This window comes from Erpetoichthys calabaricus, chromosome 14 (assembly GCF_900747795.2).
Source record: "Erpetoichthys calabaricus chromosome 14, fErpCal1.3, whole genome shotgun sequence".
Classification (NCBI taxonomy): Eukaryota; Metazoa; Chordata; class Cladistia; order Polypteriformes; family Polypteridae; genus Erpetoichthys; species Erpetoichthys calabaricus.
The window spans coordinates 20,898,439-20,915,431 of NC_041407.2; the positions used below are offsets into that span (position 1 = coordinate 20,898,439).

Below are 16,993 nucleotides of genomic sequence, written 5' to 3' on the forward strand. Positions count from 1 at the left end.
TGTGTTTAACACGCTGAGAGTACATACAACAGGTATTTGAATGGTGCAGGAGTTAAAATAGATGCCCTTACAATCCAATTCAATGGTAAATTCTGGGAGGCAGGAAATTTGGTTGAAAACGCACAAGATGTACTTCCTGGTCATGGCCAAAACTGGACGTAGATTCTTGTGCAAATGTAATTCCAACACCAGATCTGAAAGTCTGTGTAGTAATTTTGATACACTTTGCTGTCCTCTCCTAAAAACAAATGTTAGATGGTCATTCCTGTTATACACTAAATCTCATATATTAAATGTCTTATTACCGTATATTCGTGCTGGGCGGTATACCGGTTCATACCGAAAACCGTTTTTTATTTTTTTTTATGATATGGATTTTTCTTATACTGCAACACCGGTTTAAATTGCCTAAACGACGTTCGGAACGTGGCGCAGCGGGAAACTGTTCAAGTGGGGACCTTTTTCACTGCTACACCGCTAAACAGAGATTTGTTGTACTAGGGCTCTTTTTCACTGCTACACCACCAAATAGTGGGCGGTAGCATAGGTATGCCGCGCGGTGAAAATGGACAGAGCCGAAAAAAAGCAGTCCTGTCTGTCGCCTGGAGATGCTTTAGTTTTAAAAGGTCAGGTGTGTAAATACTGCTTCTATACTACTGGATAATACTGCAAGCCAAGTTGTACTTGTTTTAAATACAGTGTAATGTACCTGGGTACTGTGTAATAGTGTGACGACATTTTGACTTTATTCTCGACATTTCTACTTTAATCTTGACACTTAATGACGAGAATATATTCTTTTGACTTTATTCTCGTAATTTGTCATTAAAGTAGAACATTGTAAACTAAACTTCATTATAAAATGAATATTTAATTTACTAGATTTTCTCAAACCCCGTCATAAGTTATATAGCACATTAAATGCTTTGTGTTAAGTGATTCGTTCAGAGATGGGCGCAACTCTGAATGGATGGCATAATTAAACATGTATAACGAAGATATTTTTAAAGTTCTGAACACTCCGTGGGCTAAGTTTATAACTAGTTTTAATTACACAAAGACGTTTATCAAAAAGACGATTGGTTATGTGGTGAAAGAAAAAGGAAGGATAGGAACTGGGGTTTTGGTAGCCTACGTCAGATAGAGACAGCATGCATGCAATAAAGATAGCCCGCTCAGAAGAACATGCATTAAATTCTGTGTTTGTGTCTCCGACCAGCAGATCACAAACCCAACATTTACACAATACAGTGATCCCTCGCTATATCGCGCTTCGCCTTTCGCGGCTTCACTCCATCGCGGATTTTATATGTAAGCATATTTAAATATATATCGCGGATTTTTCGCTGCTTCGCGGGTTTCTGCGGACAATGGGTCTTTTAATTTCTGGTACATGCTTCCTCAGTTGGTTTGCCCAGTTGATTTCATACAAGGGACGCTATTAGCAGATGGCTGAGAAGCTACCCAACTTACTTTCTCTCTCTTGCGCTGACGTAGGGGGGTGTGAGCAGGGGGGCTGTGTGCAGCTGCTTCCTGAAGGACATGCTGCACGGTGCTTCGCATACTTAAAAGCTCAAAGGGCACGTATTGATTTTTGACTTTGCTTTTCTGTGGCTCTCTCTCTCTCTCTTCCTGCTCCTGACAGAGGGGGTGTGAGCTGCCGCCTTCAACAGCTTTGTACCGGCGGTGCTTCGCATACTTAAAAGCCAAAAAGCCCTATTGATTTTTTTTTTTTGACTGCTTGCTTTGCACTCCTTTGAAAAGGAAGATATGTTTGCATTCTTTTAATTGTGAGACAGAACTGTCATCTCTGTCTTGTCATGGAGCACAGTTTAAACTTTTGAAACAGAGACAAATGTTTGTTTGCAGTGTTTGAATAACGTTCCTGTCTCTCTACAACCTCCTGTATTTCTGCGCAAATCTGTGACCCAAGCATGACATTCTAAAAATAACCATATAAACATATGGTTTCTACTTCGCGGATTTTCCTATTTCGCGGGTGGCTCTGGAACGCAACCCCCGCGATGGAGGAGGGATTACTGTATTTAAGTTAAACCTGTGCAATAGCTATTCATACATCCAGTTTTTTGGAGCCTCGTCACACCTGCCATAAAGTTCTCTACACTGAACATACACCTGGGGACCCCTTACTGCGAGGGAGCAGCACTACTGCCTCACTACCGTGCATGTGTAATACCTGCTTTAATGCATTTCATCATGAAAATGATATCAAGTATTTATCTTAGCGTTCTAAATTTTCAGAAAGCAGGAATATCATGAAGTGAATGGATTCTGTATGGTGATCGCTTAAGAAGCGTAGTGATTAACCACTGGGTTGGGGAACGTAACACAAAGCATTTAATGTGCTGCATTAATTTATGACGTGGTAAATTAAGTAATTGATTAAACATTGATTTTAGGAAGAAGTTTAGTTTCCGACATTCTACTTTAATTATGAAGTAAACTATGAGAATAAAGTGGAAATGTCGACTTTAATCTCAACAAACGGCGAGAATAAAGTGGAAATGTTGACTTTGTTCTCGACATATAGTTTGTTTTTTTCTTCCCAGTATAGCTTAGCTTGAAGCAAGGTCCATATTAATGCAGTTTGCCTAAATGATGGTTCAGTTGGTAAAGATGTCATCACCAAGTTGCACTTGTATTTTATTTTAATTTGGTGAATACTGTGTAATGCACCCGGGCTTGAAGTCTTGAAGTAATAGTGCAACTATCAGTAATAATACTATTATTTATTAGTTTAAATATTATGCAGTTTAATGATGGTAAAGTTGTTTAAAAAGTCACTTTAACGTGTCAGTGGACAGAGATTGTTAACATTAACAGAAAGTGTAGTTGGTTTACAAAAAATATTTACTATTTATTCCTTTTCTAAGACATATTTGGTGCAATACAATTTTTGACAAGCACTTCTGGATATTTTACTAAGTCTAAATGCCTCTTTGTATGGTTGAAAATATGTTGTCAAAATTAGTTTGTTTTTGCAAAATTTGTTCAATAAAAAGGTTCTATATTTTGACTGCATCTGTCATGCAATGTGATACCTTCTCCATTAGTACCACCCCCTTGAAAACTATCACTTTATGGGGCCATGTGAACCTGGACTGATACTTGTGTGCACATTAAAATGTTTTTTTTTGTACAATGTACAATACTCTTGATAGTGGAATAGGTTATTCTTAGCCAGTAATTGCAGTGGAAAATGTGGTTAACATCCACTCATGCATGGGGAAAAAAATACCGTCGAATACCGTGAAACCGGGGTAATTTAGAAAAATACCGTGATATAGAATTTTGGTCATACCGCCCACCCCTGCCGTATATACTTGTGTATAAGTCAGGTCTTGAAGCCCAAAAAATTGATCTTAAAATCAGACCCCGATTTGTACGCCCATTCAAAAAATACAATTTTTTTATTATACATCTTCTTGCTTCCTCCAATCTGGCATCAGGTTCTCAGACACACTCAATTTTGTTGCAACAACGCAGTTACCAATTCCTTTCGCCACTTCATCGACTTGATCAAACACTCCGTCGTAGATAAGGGATGCTCTTACGATAAAGGTGTTCGAGGGTGTGAGATACAAAAAACACAAAACCGTGCAGACGTCGCTTCGGAATAGTTTGGGTATTACCGTGTGGTCACGTAGGCACAATACATAGGGGGAAAAAAAGGCAGTGTGCGCCATGGTTACTCTCTCAGGTGGGTGTTAGCCTATCATAATCTCTTGGACCAATAGCGTGAGTTTTCTGCATTCGACTTATACATAGATAGATAGATAGATAGATAGATAGATACTTTATTAATCCTGATGGGAAATTCACATTCTTCAGCAGCAGCATACTGATACAATAAATAATATTAAATTAAAGAATGATAATAATACAGGTGAAAAAAAAAAAAAAAACGGACAATAACTATGTATAATGTTAAATGTTAACGTTTACCCCCCCCCCCCCCGGTGGAATTAAAGAGTCGCATAGTTTGGGGGAGGAACGATCTCCTCAATCTGTCTGTGGAGCAGGACAGTGACAGCAGTCTGTCGCTGAAGCTGCTCTTCTGTCTGGAGATGACATTATTTAGTGGATGCAGTGGATTCTCCATAATTGATAGGAGCCTGCTGAGCGCCCTTCGCTCTGCCACAGATGTTAAACTGTCCAGCTCCATGCCAACAATAGAGCCTGCCTTCCTCACCAGTTTGTCCAGGCGTGAGGCGTCTTTCCTCTTAATGCTGCCTCCCCAGCACACCACTGCGTAGAAGAGGGCGCTCGCCACAACTGTTTGATAGAACATCTGCAGCATCTTATTGCAGATGTTGAAGGAAGCCAGCCTTCTAAGGAAGTATAACCGGCTTTGTCCTTTCTTGCACAGCACATCAGTATTGGCAGTCCAGTCTAATTTATCATCCAGCTGCACTCCCAGATATTTATAGGTCTGCACCATCTGCACACAGTCACCTTTGATGATCACTGGGTCTATGAGGGGTCTGGGCCTCCTAAAATCCACCACCAGCTCCTTGGTTTTGCTGGTGTTCAGGTGTAGGTGGTTTGAGTCGGACCATTTAACAAAGTCATTGATTAGGTCCCTATACTCCTCCTCCAGCCCATTCCTGATACAGCCCACGATAGCAGTGTCATCAGCGAACTTTTGCACATGGCAGGACTCCGAGTTGTATTGGAAGTCCGATGTATATAGGCTGAACAGGACCGGAGAAAGTACAGTCCCTTGTGGCGCTCCTGTGTTGCTGACCACAATGTCAGACGTGCAGTTCCCAAGACGCACATACTGAGGTCTGTCTTTAAGATAGTCCACGATCCATGCCACTAGGTATGAATCTAATCCCATCTCTGTCAGCTTGTCCCTAAGGAGCAGAGGTTGGATTGTGTTGAAGGCGCTAGAGAAGTCTAGAAACATAATTCTTACAGCACCACTGCCTCTGTCCAAGTGAGAGAGGGATCGGTGTAGCATATAGATGATGGCATCTTCCGCTCCCACCTTCTCCTGATATGCAAACTGCAGAGGGTCAAGGGCGTGTTGAACCTGTGGCCTAAGGTGGTGAAGCAGCAGCCTCTCCATGGTCTTCATCACATGTGATGTCAGAGCAACAGGCCGAAAGTCATTCAGCTCACTAGGACGTGATACCTTTGGGACTGGGGTGATACAAGATGTTTTCCAAAGCCTCGGGACTCTCCCCTGTTCCAGGCTCAGGTTGAAGATGCGCTGTAGAGGACCCCCCAGCTCCGATGCACAGACCTTCAGCAGTCGTGGCGATACTCCATCTGGACCCGCTGCTTTGCTGGCACGAAGTCTCCTCAGCTCTCTGCTCACTTGCGCTGTTGTTATTATGGGTGGGGATGTTTTTCCTATGCTGGTATCAGCAGAAGGATGTGTGGAGGGTGCAGTACTCCAAGGTGAGAGTGAGAGTGGGTTAGGGTGGTCAAACCTGTTAAAAAAGTTGTTCATTTGGTTTGCTCTCTTCACGTCTCTCTCAATGGTGGTACCCCCGCTTCGAGCTGCAGCCAGTGATGATCTTCATCCCATCCCACACTTCCTTCATGCTGTTATTCTGCAACTTCTGCTCCAGCTTTCTCCTGTACTGCTCCTTCGCCGCCCTGAGTTGGACTCGGAGTTCCTTCTGCACGCGCTTGAGCTCATGCTGATCACCGTCTTTAAAAGCCCTTTTCTTCTGATTCAAAAGGCCCTTGATGTCACTTGTAATCCATGGCTTGTTGTTAGCATAGCAGCGTACTGTTCTTACTGGAACTACAATGTCCATACAGAAGTTGATGTAGTCAGTAGTGCAGTCAACAACTTCCTCAATGTTCTCATTATGAGATCCCTGCAGGAAATCCCAGTCTGTAGTTCCAAAAAGTTCTCTCAGAGTATTCTCAGCCTCCAGGGTCCACTTCCTGAATGATCGTGTGGTTGTAGGTAGGACTCTAACTTTTGGTTTATAGTGAGGCTGAAGCTGAACCAGGTTATGATCTCCTTTCCCAAGCGCAGGCAGCGGGGTGGCGCTGTATGCGTCTTTAACGTTTGCATACAGTAAATCAATAGTCTTATTTCCCCGGGTGTTACAGTCCACATACTGGGAGAATGCAGGCAATGTTTTGTCCAGCGTCACATGGTTAAAGTCTCCAGCGATTAGCACAAGCGCCTCAGGGTGCTGCGTTTGTAACTTAGCAACAGCGGAATGGATGATGTCACTCGCTGACTCCACGTCTGCCCGAGGAGGAATGTATACAATAACAACAATGACATGTCCAAACTCTCTGGGCAAATAGTAGGGACGTAAACTTACGGCCAACAGTTCGATATCCCTGCAGCAAGTGGAGATTTTGACGTTAACATGTCCAGAGTGACACCACCATGTATTAACATAGAGAGCGAGTCCTCCTCCTTTGTGCTTACCACAGGTACTTGCATCTCTGTCCGCTCTAACTGTGCTAAACCCGGATAGCTCCACGTTGGCATCTGGGATGGTGTTATTTAGCCACGTTTCGCAGAAACACAACAAACTGCATTCTCTGTAGGTCCTTACATTTTTCACCAGCGCAGCTAGTTCGTCGATCTTATTTGAGATTGAGTTTACATTCCCCAGAATCACAGAAGGCACCGAAGGCTTGAAACGCCACTTTCTCGCAAGCCGCTTCTTTTTTTAGCTTAGTGCCGGCTCTGCTGCCACGATACCGCCTTCTTACCTCGTCGGGTAAATATGGAACCACACCGGCACTGGCATTTGTTCTCAGCGCCCGAAGTTGAGTACTTGAATAGGTGAGTCTCGGCGTGTTAAAATCCATGCCCACGTTGTAAAAGTAAGTGTGTCCAGGGAAGGAATCCACATAAAATAAAGTGGTAGGAGTGATCAATAAATAAAAATAGAAAAATAAAAGTAGAAAAGTACACATACATATACAGTCATACACGGAGCTGCTAAAAAGGCTGCCACTCACGGCGGCGCCGGATGTAGTCTCCACAATACATATACGACTGACATTATAAAATACCGGAAGTTGTACTGTAAAATCAAGCCTCGTCTTATCTGTGGGAGAACTTAAACGTGAGTATATATGATATATCTTTGTCTGTTTTTTTGTATAAAGGTGGGAGTATATTAGGCTAACACAATGTTATTTATTTGATATGTCAGTGAATTGTTTTATTCTCCCTTATTAATAAAAAACAATACTTTCTTGGCTTATACTATATAAGTTATACAGGCCTATTGTTGTTTTTTTTTAATAACTGTAATGAGTGAATTCAAAAATCAGAATATTGTTTCATAAATGTGATTGGGGCCCTGCCAGATGAAAAACTTTTGAGATTCATTTCAGTTGCATAAACATGTTGTTTAGTGAAGATGTGTGTGTTTTATGGAATTTTTTTTACACTCCTTAAATCCCATATACTGATTGTATCTGGAATTTTAGTATCATTTCCATTTTCTGTGAATTTTTTTTTTTCTTTTTTGTGTTCAAAGTGAAATAGTTATTCATCCAGTCTTAGTTTACTGTCAGTACATTAAGGACACGTTAGGAGAAACATAATTGGTCTGAAGGATAAATATAAGATGAGTAAAAGCATATATGATTTCTAACCATGTCTGCTAGTGGCAGCATGTAAAGTGAAAACAGAAAAGTATCGGTACTTCTAAACATAGTGATTTAGTGCTGTTATCACATTTCTACATATACTGAAATTGATTTCATTATGTATGATCTAAACTGGGCAAGGAGAGTGCCTGATAACCCAATTGTAATTTTTAAGCTTGTGCAAAAGAAATCCAAATAGGTTGGTCAGTGATGTCAAAAGCTGCACTTTAATGTAACAGCATGATATTTTCAGAAAATATTAGAATGTCATAAATAAGTTTCATATTGTTTCTCTAATATGATTGGTGTGAAGGTTGGACTGAAATTTCTCAAGTAATTTGTAATGAGCAAGGTACTATTGAAGTTGTACAGTGGTGTGTTTTGAAGTACTTTAGAAATAATTGGATGTAAATGTTAAATAGGTCAGCAATTAAATATTTCTGGGTCAAGCTTCCCATCCATGATGGTCTGACAACTGATACTTTCCTTGTATTAGGAACTATGACAGTCTCTATTTATACTAGGGGGCTCCGCCCCCTGCTCGCTTCGCTCGCCAACCCCTGGCGTTGGGGCATGACAAAGAGTGAGATGTATTAATTAGATATAGAATAGTGTGCAGGTGTGGATGATGCATATAGAAAGCCAAAAATACAGTGTTTGGCACAGAGTAATGGTTTAGTGGAATATTTCTTTGTACACAACATTAGTAGTAAAGATGGTGTCCTGTCCTTGAATGAGTCTTCCTTGGCATGGAGCATTTATAACTTTAACTTTAACGTCAGATGAACGTCGAACACGTGAGAAGGCAACATAAAGTTGTCCATGTCCAAAAAACGGGCTCAGAGAGGTAGATGCCAACCTTGTCCATGGTTTGTCCTTGTGATTTGTTGATGGTCATGGCAAATGCAGGTTTAATGGGGAACTGTCTGCGTTTCAATGTAAAAGGTAATTCTAGGTCAGAACTCGTAAGGTCAATTCTAGGAATGAGAACAGTATTGTTAGCATGTGATCTTGTAAGAACTGTTGCTTGAATAACATTGTGTGTTATGGTGTTGACGACTAAACGTGTGCCATTGGATAAACCCTGTTTTTTTTTTTGGACATAATATAGTGCGTTGTGTTAAAAGGGGCATTTTGTCTAATGAGACCGCTGTTCCAAATATCTCCGTAAGTCGTCGCAGATTTTGGGTTGAGGAATTGTAATAATATCTGGGTGAAGTCCATCTGTATTGGTGAGGGTACAATGTTCTAGTTGTAATAACCAATTGTTATATTCGTGATCTGGAAATCGCATGTTTTGTACCAAGTGTATCTTTAGAAAGCCAAGCTAATTGTTCGCGTAACATTTTTTGTTCCGCGGTTTTAGAAGCGCGCCAAGGTGAATTTTTTTCGTTTGATGCGGGTTCGTGTTTGTGGTCCCGTTACTCGAGCCGTCTAGTTTTGTATCCGTGATCGTGAATTGATGACTTGTTTGATCTTTATCGTGAGGAATATGGATAAGTAATAAGTAGGATCGAACTCACTGTTACTATGCGGACTGTTCGTTTCTTCGTATTATCACCAATTAGGTCTCGCGCCTGTATATGTATTGTAGTTCGGTCTCGTGTTGTTTATATGACGTCGTCGCGTATTTTAAGGTGGACTGAATAATAGCTGAGCGCACGGTATGTGGAGCAATAGCTAAGCACTGTCTAAAATCTACTCCTAATAAAAGTACCTTCACTCCAAAGGGAATATTATTTTTCATCAACGCAGTGCCAATTGTCCGCGTATTTTAAGGTTGACTGAACAATAGCTGAGTGGATTGTAAGTGGAGTAATAGTTAAGCATTGTCTAAAATCTTCTAATAAAAGTACCTTTCTCGCAAAGGGAATATTCTTATTCATCAACGTTTGTAGAAGTTTATCAATGGTGTTGAGTAAGTGACTGGATGCCATTGTACATTCATCTATAATTAATAGTGTGGCAAGACGGATGTCACGTGCATTGTTACTGTGAATTGTCATAGTGGATACCGATGTTTATGTGATTGGGACCGGTATTTGGAATAAGGAGTGACATGTGTTTTTGGAGTCGAGAGACATTTTTTCTTTCGCGGTTTCAGAATAGCTTTGTAGGTGCTGACGTGATTTGTGCATATTTGCGTTCTTGATTTGTTTCAGGGTGCACTGTTCCAATGCGATGTAATATTTGTCCATATACGCGAAAGCAGTATGGGTCATTGCCTTTTGGTGACATGATATTTACTCCGGTAGATGCAAAATCAAATGAACTATTGTAGGATGTAATGCAGATGAGCCGCTGTATATTTTTTTTTTTCATGCGGGTTCGTGTGTTTGGTCCCGTTATCCGAGCCGAATCGTTTTGTACCCGTGAGCTTGTATTCATGACTTGTTTGTTCCTCAGCATGCGAAATATGGATAAGTAATAAGGAGGATCGCACTCACTGTTAATATGGAGCCTTTTCTGCAGTTGAACGGTTAATAGTGCTTTATTGTAAGGAGATCCACCTATGCTGCCTAGTGTGAAGGTGTTGAGATGACGTATGTTTAATATGGACGGTTCCTTTAGAAATGGGGCTTTGGGTGTCACTTCTTATTGATGTTATTGTGTTTGTGGGTCTGATTCGTCGTTGTTGTGAACGTTTCTTGTGCCATGTCTCGTCTCTAATGGGCCTGGCGTGGCGGTCACGGCTTCTTTTTTTTTGTTGCGTTAGGAGCTTGTTAAATCCTCCTGTTTGTGTGGGTCCCGTTTCGTGTGCATTGTGATTTGTGCGGCGCCGTGTGCTTTTTCGGTGTCTGAGCGGGAGGGGGGGGGATTGGTGGTGCGCGAGCTTCTTCTCTCTTTTTGTGTGCCAGGGGCTTGTTGAATCCTCCTCTTTGTGTGTGTCCCGTCCGTTGCTTGTAGGGTGGGTGGGGTGGTTTTGGGTTCTTTTTTTTGTGTCCCAGGGGCTTGTTGAATTGTCCTCTTTGTGTGTGTTCCGTCCAGTGCCTGGGGGGCGGGGGGTGGTGGCTTGCAGGTGGGCACGAGCGGCTTCTTTTTTTTGTGTGCTAGTTTCGTGTGCAATGGGTTTTGTGCGGCGCTGTGCGTCGCCTGCGTTTGACTCCTTTTTTCTGTGGTTGCGTCCGCCTCTCGCGGAGCCTCATTTCTTGGTGCGCCTGCGCAGTACGTCTTTTTGCGGCTACGGCCCATGGCCGGATGTCCCTGCGTCCATCCGGTTTAGCATTCTCGGTTAGTAATATGGATTGTTAGTGAGTGCAGCCACTAGTTTTATTGGAATTGGATCAAAGAAACAGGATATATGTTTGATTAAAAAAAATTCTAATCTGTTCTTTATTTTAAATGATTTGGACAAGAAAAGATTGGGGTTGACACTAAAGTACTATGTAAGGTGACATTGAAATCTGGAATGTGTTATGTGTCTTACCATTAAAGAACCTAAGTTGCCCTGTTGAATTGCTATGCAGAATCTCTGCAAACATTAGATGTCCCATTTGACAAACTAGTGGCTGTTCATTATATTTTTGGAATACTGTTCAGCTAGAATCAAAAAAATCTTAACATACCTTTTTACACTGTTCATGCAGTTTGCAGGATCTTTTTCTGTGATAATGTGGTTATGAGGAATTGAGGCAGACAAACATTCTAATACCTGTTTGCTTTAGGATTTTGAACACTACAAATTGTATACACTTTGTATATGCAGTATAGGAACAAAAAAATGTATTTTCCTACTGGTGGTGGTTAGGTGGGTTCAAGGCTCAAGCATACACACACATTTAGAAAACATTTAAATACTACTTCTGCAAATGTTTGCTTTACTGTATACTAGACATTTTGTATAAATTAATAGTTCAAAGTGTGTTCTGTGTGGTTTTTTTTTTTTTTTTTTTTTTTTTTTTTTTAAGGAATCAATCTAAAAACATTAAGTATTTTTGTAATTTCTTAGTACATTTTTGTTAGGCATACAGTCAACCATTCATGATTTAATTATTTGCCTGAAAAGCACAATGAATGCCAGTGACTTGGATATTGTATTTGCCAATATTTTAGTTTATTATGTGAAGTTAAATGTTTGGATAGTACAAATTAATTAAAAATGTTTGCATCCTGCATTCCCAGTTGCAAACTGGTAGCTTTAATCTTGTCGATCCTTAGTTCTCATTTTGCTCCCATTCTAGAAATGGGGCTTTTTTTTTGTTCTCAAGTAATTTTCATTATTTTTAGTGCAAATTGCAGTGCTTATTATTGTGACTACTGTTTCATTTTGTATGAGTTATGTTTTTCTGTGTTGCAGATGAATGCATCAGGTACACTGCAGGATGCAGATGGTTTCATTTTCCTGTTTAGATATACTGTGTATTTCACCAGCTTAGAAAGATATTTTTTATGTTTTTTATTTTGTGTGTGTTTTAGTTGTATGTTCTTTTAGATGTCACCTTTTAAAATGCCAGAATTTTCTTTTTAAAGGACATCTTCATGTAATGAGCCCCTGCATGTTTGTTTTTTTATGTGTATAGTATATTTTTGTGACATATTTATTGCCCATGTTTGGCAAGGTGTTTCCAGAAAATCGAGCTTTATTTTAGTGATATATTGATAATTGTCTTAGCAACTCATCACACCGTAACAAAATATACAAATCATTGCCTTAACTATCCTTCTTAAGTATATAATTTTAAAATCTGAAAAATGTAAAACTTGTGTAAATTAAACACTGTAGGCCAATAGAATACTGAACAATAACATTAGAAGGTATAGATTGATAATGCATTTTCAACAATAAATGGAACAGAACAGTAGTTGTAATAAGCCATAGTGAATGAAGCCTACCTTTTTTTTGTTTAAGAACGAAAGTTTTTTTTTTAATAACTCTTTTTAAAAAGACAATATTTAGCTAAACCTTGTATTATAGAAGACTTGCTGCTGTTATTGGCAAAAGGGGCTGCATAAAGTGTTAAGTGTAGGGGTGCCAATAATTGTGACAAATGATTGTGAAAGGTATATGTTTTATAATGAATTTTTTACTTAATACATTTTTACTTCAATTAAAGATTTGATTTTTGTTAATGCTGTATTTCACAGTTTAAGATGATAAGTAATAGACATTTTTAATAGCCTGTTTTGCCTATTTTCCAAGGGTGGCAATTTTAGTGTAAGGCAAGACACAATAGGCTTAACGTGGAAGTGTTGTTAATATTTGTCAAATCTCCATCTCCCTTCAAAATGTCTCTGTCACTTAAATTACATTTTGTGGTGGTATCCTTCATAAAGGGGGAGAGTCATTAATTTTTTTTCATTTTGTTTTTAGCATACGAACATAGCGTTTGCCTTACCACTAGGGGCTTCTTCATGTAAAGTTTGACTACAGCCCAAACCTAATTTTGTGCCTCCAGCAGATTAGACAAAGGTTGACCGCAATATCTCAGAGCCAGATGGAAATATGTGAAAGTTTTTGAATTTTATTTCAGATACTGAAGTGTTTGTGTACTGTATTTTTATATAACAGTTCTAGTTGAAATAAACTTTTTTCCTGGAATAATCTTGCATACACCCATCAGGAAATCTGACTGTTACTTGAGTGCCATGTGTTTATTGGGGATTTTCTCTCTGGTGGAAAAAAATTCTTAAGTTTTTCCCATATTACATTACTCTTCCTGTCTTTTGTTTGAGAAGATTGTTCTAGTTACATGCTTACTGATTTACTTACAGAAATTAAAATTATCTTGTGCAATCAGAAATAGTTTTCCTTTAAACCTATTTTTGTATCATAGTACTGAGGTTTATTTTGTTTTTAGTGTCATTTGTTACTGCCCATGCCAGCCACTTGCCACCTGGGCACACAATGAGAACTTGAGCCTATTACTGGCACTACCTAGTAGGGTATAATTACGTAATACACTTATAAACAGTTATGCTTGTTGAATCCCGTCAGTTTGACACAGCTGGCAGCTGGTAAAATACATGATCCCCTGATAGTCAAATTATGTGATTTTAGACATCCAAGTTCCTTCCTTCACTTTCTTCAGTGTATAAATAACTCCACTGAAAAGGTTAGAGCAAGTTCAAAGATAGACACCCTATAGTTTGTTTTCTAAGTAATCCCAAAAGTCCTGTTTTATCTTAAAACATGCTGGATGTTTTGTTCATACAATTTAAATATTTGAATTGTGTCCAGTTGGAGAAATGCAACATCTGTTATGTTAAGATTTATTTATTTATTTTTTTTTTGCAATCAAGAATTTAAAAATAAAATCAATAGACCTAGACACACCCGTTGTTGAAAAGCTTACAAATCTTACGGCTTCCTCTTTCTGTACAATTGGTGTTAGCATGCACGCTAACTGTGAGCACACAGCTTCTCTGTGACTTCTTTTGTAGGTCATACATATTTAAGTGTGGAAAAAGTCAAATCAATCTCTCTCTCTCTCTCTCTCTCTCTCTCTCTCTCTCTCTCGTAATAGGTTCACAGTTGAGCTGGAAAAATGGTGTTTCTCTTTTGGGATGTTTTGAGTCAGAAAATTATGTTGGCATTTTCAACTGTATACAGTATTTTAAATTTGCCAGATGCCAACAGGAAAGAAGTTGTCTTGACATCTATGGTGGTTATAGTATATATACAAATTTCAGTCTCAATGTAGTTTAGTACTAGTGTATTCTACTGTGTTAGCCATTATGGATGTAGTGAGAAATCAAGCAAAATGACACCTTTTATTGGCTAACTAAAAAGTTTACAATATACAAGCTCTCGAGGCAACTCGGGGCCCTTCTTCCTCTTGCCTGAAGAATGGGCCTGAATTGCCTCAAAAGCTGGTATATTATAATCTTTTTAGTTAGCTAATAAAAGTTGTCATTTTGCTTGACACTTCACTGCATTCTTAATGTAATTAATACAATTTAATTCCAGATCTTTGAATTATTGAGTTTCTTAATTACCAAACTACAGGCCCATTATAATTTCTTTTAATAATTCTTGCATTTATATAGGGTGGTCCAGATCTAATTATACAATTTTCATTACGCTATAACTTAACTTTATTACATAGATAATTCATAGCACCTGCCCTGCACATAGAGATTTCACTTAAAATTCTTTTTTTTTTTTGCTGATAGATGGCAGCAGCTGCCCTGCATTCCAAAACGGCGGGGAGACGGTTGTCAGTCGAACAGTTGCATAATTAGATCTGGACCACCCTGTATAGCGCTTTTCTCACTACTCAAAGCGCTTAACAATTGCAGGTTAAGGGTCTTGCTCAAGGGCCTAACAGAGCAGAGTCCCTTTTGGCATTTTACGGGATTTGAACCGGCAACCTTCTGATTGCCAGTGCAGATCCCCTAGTCTCAGAGCCACCACTCCACCATTATGGTATTGGTGTCATTATATTAATATAATTATGGTTAATTCCGTTCACTTATTATGTTTACAAAGTTATCTTTATTCACTGATTATTTTTACACAAAGTAAACAGTTTTAACAGTTTTCCGCGTTGTTGACGGGCTTAACATCCACAAGAGGTACACAGACAATTGTTTGTTTAAGCCATGATGAAAACATGCATACGTAAGAGTTAACAATCTGATAATTAAAAGCATTCTTGTTTATTAAAAGGAAACTTGATTTCTCCTTCGTTTGGGATTTTTCATTTTCCTAAAGTTCAATCCCTGATTTCATGCATCCAACCATTTGTATTTTAAACCTGTACAAAGCAGAAATGCCACCTTTCCTGAATTCATCTCCAGCCAGTGAATGGAAGTGTCTGTCTGTCTGTCTGTCTGTCTGTCTCTCTCTCTCTGTCTCTGTCTGTCTCTCTCTCTGTCTGTCTGTCTCTCTCTCTCTGTCTCTGTCTGTCTGTCTCTCTCTCTCTCTCTCTCTCTCTCTCTGTCTGGCCCAGAATTAGTTGAGACTGTGAAATTCACCTTTCATGTTAGAAACATTTGCCTGATAAATCTGCGAAGCGTATTCAGTAATCATTCACTGCAGTACACTTCAGCAAAGGAAACCTCATATTAACCCCATCTCTAACACCGTGTTTCTGTAGCTATCTGCTTGACTAACATTCCTATCACAGTACTTTTGAGTAGTATGCTACCTTATTACCAGAAGGAAAATAAATAAAAACTTGTTATTCTTTTCAATAAAATGGTGTCTATTGGGGGAAGACCAGAAAGCATAAAGGACATATTAACAGAATGCCTAATTTTTAAGCTCCAAGTCTCCACATGCCAACAGCAGTCAATGCTACATTGGCACTGTGTATTTTTTTTTTTGTTTGTTTTTTGTATTTTAATTGTGTGGATTTACAGGCCTCAGTAGTTTGCTAGTAGTTTTTAGACTTTAGTGCTTAGTTTAAGAAAGAGTACTTATGGTCTTCCTGTATTGGAGGGACTGAATGGGCTCAGATAAACCCAACAGAATTTCTAAGAAGTAACATAATGATGGGAGTATTAATAAATATTTTCATACATTCTGTCTGCTCAACTTTCACAAATTTCCTAACACCTGTACTCATGTTCAGAGATTAATGCATCATTAGCCAAGATTAAGAATCTCATCAGTTGCTGCTTCCTCATTCTAAATTCATATTTTTCTTCCAGAAAACCTTGTGTATTCTGTCTGTTCTGCTGTATGTCTAATTTTATTCCTTTTCTATTGAATTTTATAAACAGACATTTAGAAAATTTAATGCTAGTTTTATATGTGGAGTACAGCTCAATTTAGAAGTAGTAAGTTTTACACCTTTAGGTGGGGTAAATTTAATTATAACTGGAAGACTTCCGTAATTTTAGTCCCTTCCCAAGCACTCAAATAATGGAAATTTGCTGACATGGTGATTCACACAATACTATAGTAGTATAACCTGGGGTGATGTTTTATGGGCTCTTTATCAAAGGTGACAGGCCCCATAATCTTTACTGAGAGATAAATGTGCAGTGCATAAAATGTTACTAATGTGAGCAAATCAAACGGGACAAAAATTAGAGTTCCTCCAAGTAATAATAATTACTTCATCTCCTGGTGTAAAACTAAATCCATCCAAATTGGACTTAAGAGGAGAATAGCCGGCTTTCCCTCTAACGTTCCTCTTTTTCTTATAGAAAAGAAGAATTTAGATGAAGGTCTGAATTATATTTTTGAATCATGTCTACTAATGGTTAAAAAGATGAAACAGAACTTGCCCCATCACCCAAACTGCAGGTCTCCATGTCTTTCTGTAGATACTAATACTGGAAGACTGTTAATTGAAAGTGGTTTAAAATATTTGAAGTAAATCCAGTAAGAACAGTGCTTTATAGGCCAATGATGTTTATATTCTCAAGTCTGAATGGAAATATATGTACACAACTATTAGAAATATTTTAGTAATTGAAATGCATGTTTGCC

General features: G+C 38.9%; 1 protein-coding gene across 1 annotated transcript in view; it reads left to right on the top strand.

Moving 5' to 3' along the window:
- The window catches only part of grb2a (growth factor receptor-bound protein 2a), an 89,202-nt gene that overhangs the window by 43,875 nt on the left and 28,334 nt on the right, over positions 1 to 16,993 (top strand). The gene's annotated exons all lie outside the window — the stretch shown is intronic.